The following is an 8642-nucleotide window of genomic DNA, read 5'->3' as shown; positions in this document are numbered from 1 at the left end:
ATTTTCACACGGGTATATAGTTTTCCAAAAAACTGTCTTGCTATGGTAGTCATTTCCTTGTTTCTGATGCGCACGACGTTTTGTATAATGACACCGTGAAGTAATCACGCCACTTCTCGTTCGCTGGCCTTTGTCCCAACCGACTTCCATCTGTTAGCCTGAGAGTCACCAGATTTTATCAATCAGTTAAACATTCAGCTGTAGCACACATTCGGCGTCTAAGTGCCATGACACGCAAAGGAATCTAGAGAGCCGGAATACTGCCAGGTTGCCCAAGCCTAGACGAGGAATGTCGAGATGCGGACCTCGGGTTCGAACCACGCACCTTTCGGTTAGTGAATTTGCGCTCTAACCACTGAGCCACCTTAGATGTCATCAGATGGCTGTTGTTGAGGAACCAGATGTTAAGGAGTTTCGTAGATAAATGATGCAACTTAGTGGGACATCCAATGCAGGCAATTAGTTACACTATGTTTTATTTGCTAAGGTCAGTGATTGCCTCACTGCTCCTAAAATGTATTGAATTTCATTCTATTCATTCACATTACCGAACGTATAAATTTCGAGCCATATCTTGGCGATGGCGAGTACCACTGTCCGTAATGATTTGTCTTTGCATTCTTCCTATTCATCAGGGGTTTCAGTCCCTTTCGGGCTAAAATCAATGCGTAGAAAGCCAAAAAAATTCTGAGTACCCACGAAATAGTAAAGAATTGGTAGTATCTTCTCAGTCCCTTTTGTTTACTTTGATATCCCAAATTTCAACCAGATGGCGAAATAAAATGTACATGTTATGGAGAGTGTGCGCCAGCGATTGCGACGCATCTCCTTTCTGTTGCCAGTTAAAATGGTTACTCTGTCCAATATGAGACAATACAATACATGTAGTAATTAAAAACCCTATAGCGTATCATAATTCGAACTTTTCAAATTGAGCTGGATGTCTGAGTCTTTTTGAAATAGACCAGAAATAGATCGACGGTGAGAAAAATATGAGGAATATCTTCAGAATTCTACAGAACTCGCATCTGCGGGTTGAACACCAGTCTCAGATTATTCTTATGCACGCACGACCTCGGTGACAGGATTTCGTTTTATCGCAGCGACACAAACAGCATGTGCTCGATCTGAACAATTTGTTATAAGGCTGAGAACAATAAAGCTCCTGCATCCTAAAATAAGTAACTTAACAGCACGCAACATTTTTATTGCAAAAATACGTCTGAACAACGATTTCTATCAAGGTCATACATCATCGATTTTCTAGGAAGTGCCACGTATCGGCCATATTTTCAAAAGTTCGGAGGAGTAGGTTCTTCTGTTTCTGAAGAATTACAATGTCGGAACTTTGGCTAGATATGAAATATCTGAAGATCATTGAAAAATGTCAGTAGGTAATAAAAACTGAAGCTTTTGTTTGCGGAAAGAGAACTACGACATCTCAGTGTGCATTCCGCAATTTGCTTCTAGTCTGGGTTGGAGTAAAAAATAAAGTTGACAGAAACTCGGTGAATATGCTTGCTCAGTGAGCACCAATTTTAGCATAACCGGTTGTGGGCCGCCTAGAATTTTCTAGAAATCTAATGATCACCCTATCCCATCTGAAAAAGCAACCGATACATCTTTTGCTGAAGCCCACATACGAGTGAAAACCTGTAAATTACGAATTCAAACTGACGCCTGCATTCTTTTCGTTCGGTTTCCTCAACCAAGAATGCTTTGAGCCCTTTGCATCAGTAGAGGTTTTCATGATGATTATCAAATTTAACTGATTAACAAGATAGAACTTCCGGCTTTTGTTACACAATATTTGGTTTATTCTATTTGTACGTTTGTACAAAGTGTACTTTCTAGCGCCTTGTACGCGCACTAAATACTTGTGCATACTTTAAATTATTTAAAAATAACTTTTGGGCTAATCTATCACAGCAGGTTTATATGTCATCTAAAACATTGTTTGGACCTGCTTGAGGGAACATTTATAGGCTTTTAATTCTATGAAACATTTAAGTGAACATTTAGAAGCTTTCTTGATAACTTTTAAAATATTTGCCTCCTTGGGAACATCAAATGTTCGAGGAGCTTGACTCCTTCGATATTCCAGGGCCAAACTAACCTGAGTTGATCATGTGTTATAACGTCTGTTGTGTGACACTAGAATTATTTTGAATCATCCGATTGAAAACAAAGTACACTAAAAGTTCAACCGGTCTACAGAAAAAAGTTTTCTGACTGGCTTGAAGTTATTTTGTTTAGAAGAATCGATTATGACTTAAATGTGTATTCTAATGCGTGCATTTTCGACGTTTTTAGCATCATGAAAGTTTGAAAGAGGATGTCAAAAGAATCGGCGCACCGCTTTTAAATTTTCGTTCTTCAAACTGTTCAGGCAACAACTTTTTGCCATTTTCACGTTTGAGTGGAGATTAACTAAATCTGTTTGGCATTTCACGCAAAAACATATTTTGAAAGAAGGGCACAATAAATAGATATCCATTGAAAACTTATCGCTTTCACTTGATACTGTGGATGGCTAATTCGCTCTTTATTTTAAACGTTACACATCTGTTGATCAGAACTCAGAACTGATGTTGCAGGTGTAAATGTCTTGGAGGATTGTTATCTGCAAAACAAGGATGGTGTCAGAAATACATTGAAATGGATCATTGGGGCACTGTCACACGGATTCCGCAATACCAGGTGGCCTCCATACGGGACGTCCCAAACAACTCAGTATACAAATCTGATAAACAATAATTTCATTTGCAGGCGTTATTGCCAAACAGGATGTCCACAAAGTACCCGCGGTGTTTTCCCACCAGATGTGTTAACTGCATATGCCAAAACTGCCCAGTCGAACGTAAATCCGATTGATGCCATGAATCACGCCTACTTCAAGTTCAGGAGAATCTCCGCGAAAAATAACAGAAACCCCAACAAATACATTGTTCTACACACCAAGCTGATTTTCTTGTAAAATCTCCAAAACGTCATATGATTTACTTGCTTATGAGTTCCTTTCTCAACTGACTGAATTCCTACCGTCTACCTCATATTTACGTCGGTACGGTATGCGAGTTGTCGCAATATATTGAAGAAGAATTTCATAAACTAGAGGTTCGTCTAAAACTCTGGGTGCATTTTCTGTGAAAAATAAATCTGCTTGCGAGTGAGTGTGATCGTCGTATTTCGTTGAGTTTGTGTTCAACAAAAACATAATTTTGATAGAATTTCGGGAACTCATGGACCACAAGGGACGTAAAACCGCTTGTAAGCTGTCTAACAGCCTTCATCAACTTTGAGTGTGCTGCCTTTATTCACTAATAACCTCAAGCTCACAAGCAAGAATCTAAAATGGTCTTTACCTGGTTGACGTAATTATGGATTGGTCAACCGAACTAAGGAGTGCTCTTCCAATTAGCAGAAGATGGCATCCTCGTCCTTCATAGAAATGACTACTGCGCAAAAGAAAGTGAAGCAACATAAATCTAAAACTTTATCTGTATTATGGACTGAGCAGGTTTTTGAGCTTGGTTTGGGCTATACATTTTATTTAAAGTGTCGGTTAAATACACCAAATCCGATCATGGTGCAAACAGTTAATTAGTGGAAGGCTCAAAAAGAGGGCCCAAAATTTATCCTATTTAGGTCAACCGTTTAGACCGTGGTTTCAGAAACAAACCCATTTATTGCGTCTGATTTTGATTGCCCGGATGCTACAATTTTGCTGTTTTCTTTGCCAAAACGAGCATTTTCACGATTACTTCTCTCAATATCTGTATTACTTAAGAAACGTCCTTCTCTTACCATGGTTCGTGAGAAGTAACGTGTTCGTTTTTAGAGAGATGTGCTCACAAACTTCCGTTCAAATAGATCAGTCCATCTATCACTGCTCAGGCTTTCCACTCGAACCGCCTTATTGATCTTTTAGCAATCACGTAGGAATCTGCCTGAACTCAGTCGACAAATCTGGGTTGTTCGTAGGCAGTGTGATGGAATTTTAGCCCAATCAATCAGAATGTGCCAACAGCCAGCATGAATGCCATGTTGTTGCTGCAATCTTGTCATAGTAACGCTTGTTCAAAAGTTGAAAGCGAGTTTGATCGCAAATGTCTGAACTCACGCCAACAAGAAGAGAACACTTGATTATTGATCCAAGCTGGGCGCGTGAACAGTATGCTAAAATGACTCGCAAATAACAGATTTTGCGCAAGGAGCAGGCACTGACGGTAAATCAGCTTAGTTTTGGGCTCCAACGGAGTTTTAATTAGAGCAAGAAGCATCCCACGAGAAAAAGTACAGACTGGCTATAAGTCACCCAAAACCTATTCAATGGTGCACTGACCTACGACACAGATCTATCAATAATAAGTAACGAAAGTACGTTTGAGACTTTTAAACATCTGAACAAATATAAAGTAACATTTAATAAACAACTGAGTGAGAGTTTGCTTTCTAGTACTAAAGATTAATTAAGGTATGTTTTAAAACTGTCGTCCTGAAGGTTGCCCCAGTTGTAAGTTGTTCTAGTCAATGGTAAAAATTGACCGTCACGGGCCTGTGAGTCCCCGTCTAATTGATTAAGCAAGTTGGCATTTTTTTAGTGTTTACTAATCTACACTGAGCTATACATGGAGGAATTTATTTTTAGTTGAAATACTGTCTCACAGTTGCCAAATCAGTTCCTTGAATCAATGGACCCAGTATCAAGGTTTTCCAATCACTTGAGTTAAACACCCAAGTTATTTCACCCGTTTAGCGTTTCAGCTAATCTTTCACTGGAATAAAACATGGAATGCATGAAAATCGGCTTCTGAGTTCAGAAACTTCTTCAACAGACACCTAACCACCATTTAGTAAATGCACCCAAACTTTGCACTGCTTACACATTGGTTCATTTCATTCCACTCCAGTTTTGCTTGAACTGATATAACGCCTACTTTGTAAGGCTATTCATAACCCCTAATCTTTAGGGGAAATCTGGACCTTCTACCTACGTTATGATTTCACTATTATTTTCACCTTTACGGTTAATTAAAGCTGGACAAAGGCGACTAACTTGTTAAGAACATACCTAAATCCAGTCAAAGTTTATACCGAAAAACCATAATCCACGCCTACCTCAAGCAGATGGATTTAGTCAACTCTGCCAGGAAACCTAGTCTCAACAAATGAAATTACTAAATAAGCTGACGTTTGTGTCTTTTTTGGCCGGTGATCTTTAGAAAATTCAATTATTTGAGTGCTTATTCAGCGTCGCTATTGTTTTGCTTAGAGGTTTAGGATGAAAGCTCATGATTTCATTCAAACTTTTTTAAAAATAATCCTTCAGTTGTATCGTTTTCTTGATGCTTAGCTCCCCTAGCACACGGAAGAGGCCCCAGTGATTGAGTACATCTGTTTTAGGCAACCATCTGTAGGACGACTAAGGGGCCAGCCTTTACTAGACTGACGTAGCAGCATCAGTTTTTATAGGCTGAGTAAACTATTCACCAGTTGAAATAAACCTGGCGCGATAATTCCATTTTTTGGTGATCAAGCGTTTCGTTGATACCATAACAGGCAGAGCCTATTAGATGGGCAAATAAAAGCAACTTATTTATTGAAGCAAGTACCGCTGGCTTGTACAAACTATATTAAGCAATTTCTCTGGTTGGTTTGTGGCTTTTTGGAGGAGGATTATGGTCATGCGGTGTCAGTTTTGTTTATATTATACGCACACAGGTTACTGCAATTTAATTCATGAGCTTCAATGAAGTACCTTTGACCGATTCTTAGTTTTAACTGCCACAAATGCTGCTCAAAACCCGACCCTGTTTAGCAAATAAATGATGAAACAGAGACAACACGCCCTACCATCCTGATTATCCGTCTTTGTGTGCTGATTCCTCCACCTATCTGGGCCGTGTTTGTACAACTGTTTATTCTTCTTCAACAACTAGCCAACATTAGGGAGATTAAACTCTTCACAACCTTACGGCAGAATGCAAGGTTTTACTGCAAAAGTCAAGACAATATCTTCTCTGGAGAGAAAGGCTCACTGTCTCTGTACATGTAATGTGCCCATCAAGCACTATTCTAGCTATATAAATAAGGAGGCATCCCTACTTTAATTTACCGCACAAGTCAGCTCCACTTTAAAGTATTAACGGTCTGCCTAATGAAAATGGTGAATTTTATGCCGCCGAAACAAGTTCAACGCCTGCCGCATAGATAGACTTACTCCCCTGCAACCACTCATATCCAGATTGAATATACGAATAGAATTTATGGTGCTCAACAGAGAAGACAAAGACTACACGTAAGTCTCATCTAAAGCCTGAGGGGATCGTGGGAATGATTTTGTATCCAATAATCATTTTTTAGGAGGATGTATAATACTTGGGACGAGTAGGCAAGCAATTTCGTGCTTGCGCACACATAAGTGTTTTTGGACAATAGGATGAAATTCTAACTACAGAAAATCTGACGAGAGCTCTTCTATCTGTGAACCAACTTAGTTCTTGTCTTATCCGTTGTACTACATAGAGTGAGCTTGAGCTGATGGACCCGAAAAAAAGCGATACACGTTGGACATAACACTTGTTCGCGTTTGTCAGCTGGCAAACTGACCGGATGGATAACACGTGTAACAGGATGTAGCATCCATGGATGTGTTTCCCACGGTCTTGGCGTTTTTCTTCTCATCCACCGCAAAGCAAAAAGCTGGTGCATATCTATATTGCCTCTTGTGCAATCACGGTTTAGCGGTTAGGTTTTTGACCAGGTGTGACTGAAAACTCTGGGAATGTTTTGCAAGCAAAGTAGATCGCAAGAAATACACACGATGGTTTTCCATATTGTGTAATCACCAACGTTGGCGATTGTCTCTACAGTAACCTTCAAGTTGCATGACAACCTTGTACTATGTACCGTTCTTTGTCCTTCTGCATTTGATCTTTGATATTATTCACTTCCAAGTGGTTAGAGAGCAAATTTACTGACAAGAAGGTTCAACCCCGACCTCTACCTCTCGACGTCCCCTGTCTAGGCTTGGGTGACCTGGTAGTAACCTCGCCCTTGTGCCTCCGTGGGCATGGCAGCTAGGCACCGAAATGGTGTTACAGATGGGCGATTCACTTCCCTAAGTTAGCAAAACTCGACTAAACGGTGTTCTTTCATGTACTGTGTGTCATTCCAGGGAGCATATTTGTCCAAGGAATATCATCGCTGATCTTCTGCTTCCAGATATGCCACTACAACCACAAACATGTGCGATATATTTGGTTTCTGCTACACTTCCAGCGAACACTTGCCAAACTCTCTGCATTTTTCACAGTGTATGCGTACGGTTTGCATATCTTAAACCTTTTCAGCACTCCAGGTCAAAACGCTAGGTCGTGCCTTTCAGTATTTGTCTTTTGGATTTGCAGTACAATTTTCCAGTCGTCAAAAAATTCCTGATTGAAATAACATTTTTGAGCAAACTTTCCTATCCGTATTCAGGATTTCCTCTTCACAAGCAAGCGAGAAATTTGGAATCACAGGAAAACAGAAGACCTTTAACCGTAAAATATAAATAGTTTTCCTTGCGTTCCGTAGTGGAATAGAAGCAGAAAGTAATCGATGGCAGCCTTCCTCACTCTATCTACGCTGTAAACATTCCCATATCTAAATCTTTACTTAGCTTGGGCCTTATGTGTGTCAGTTTACCAGACTTAAACTGTTATTCCCGTATTTTAATCACTAATAAAACCGAACTTCCATGAGGTTTCTTATTTCCGTGCTCTCTAATGCAAGTCATTCTCGCACTAGTTCTTCATAAACGATTGATACTGAGATTCGTCCTGAACACTGGAAAGATGAAGAGTGACCTTATATAAGTACGCCATCTACACTAAGTTATTTGTTTAACCGATTCAATTCCGTTTCGAACATCTCCAAACTATGTTTAGTTTTATTACCTGTGTTGTCGCAAACACAATCCTTACATGTGTTCTGACACTGATGGAGGACACGGCAATCCGATCAAGAAATTCATCCATTCCTCCACAAAGAATGAACGAGTCACCCGAAATTATCAGATATATGTCAAAGGCTTTCTCCCCCAGAATGACAAATAAAGAATCTGCTTTCAATCCTCGGCGGTCATTCGAAAACTTGGTGGCCCTTAGCCAGTCCATTGACAACCGCACTGTTTCGGAATTGCATCTCACAAAGTTTTCACACCATTTGCACAGCTGTTCCAAATGAAAATTTATCGAACGCTTACTTCTTTTGCTATCACTATTAAGTTGAATGAGTAAATTCCAGCACCACAAAGTCGAAACAAAGAATGTTTGATGACCTCAAATGCCAGTGGTTCTTTCAGAGTTTCGCTGTCTATGCAAACCAGAACTTCTAAGCTTTTAACTGGATGAAATAATGTGGTGACGTTCCAGCTCCTGTGTTTCATGGTGTTCACGATGAAGTATAACAGCTTTTGAAATGTAAACCATTTTCGGTTTCAAGGTCACAAGTGGATTTGCACTGATTCACGGAATCACGGATTGGTACACGGGATCGAGGCTATTGCCTAAGATTCCTGGGTCGGTTTTGTTCTTGTCGGTCATTGGCTGTCGTTCACCTGGAAGGCACAAGTGAAAGAAGGGTGTACCACTGCT

General features: G+C 39.9%; 1 protein-coding gene across 1 annotated transcript in view; it reads left to right on the top strand.

Moving 5' to 3' along the window:
* Window positions 1–8642, top strand: part of T265_02522 (hypothetical protein) — a gene marked incomplete at both ends in the record, with an annotated part of 66257 nt that overhangs the window by 43622 nt on the left and 13993 nt on the right. The gene's annotated exons all lie outside the window — the stretch shown is intronic.

This window comes from Opisthorchis viverrini, assembly GCF_000715545.1.
Source record: "Opisthorchis viverrini unplaced genomic scaffold opera_v5_32, whole genome shotgun sequence".
NCBI lineage: Eukaryota > Metazoa > Platyhelminthes > Trematoda > Opisthorchiida > Opisthorchiidae > Opisthorchis > Opisthorchis viverrini.
The sequence above is the reverse complement of the archived record's forward strand: the minus strand, read 5'-3'. Positions and strand labels throughout refer to the sequence as shown.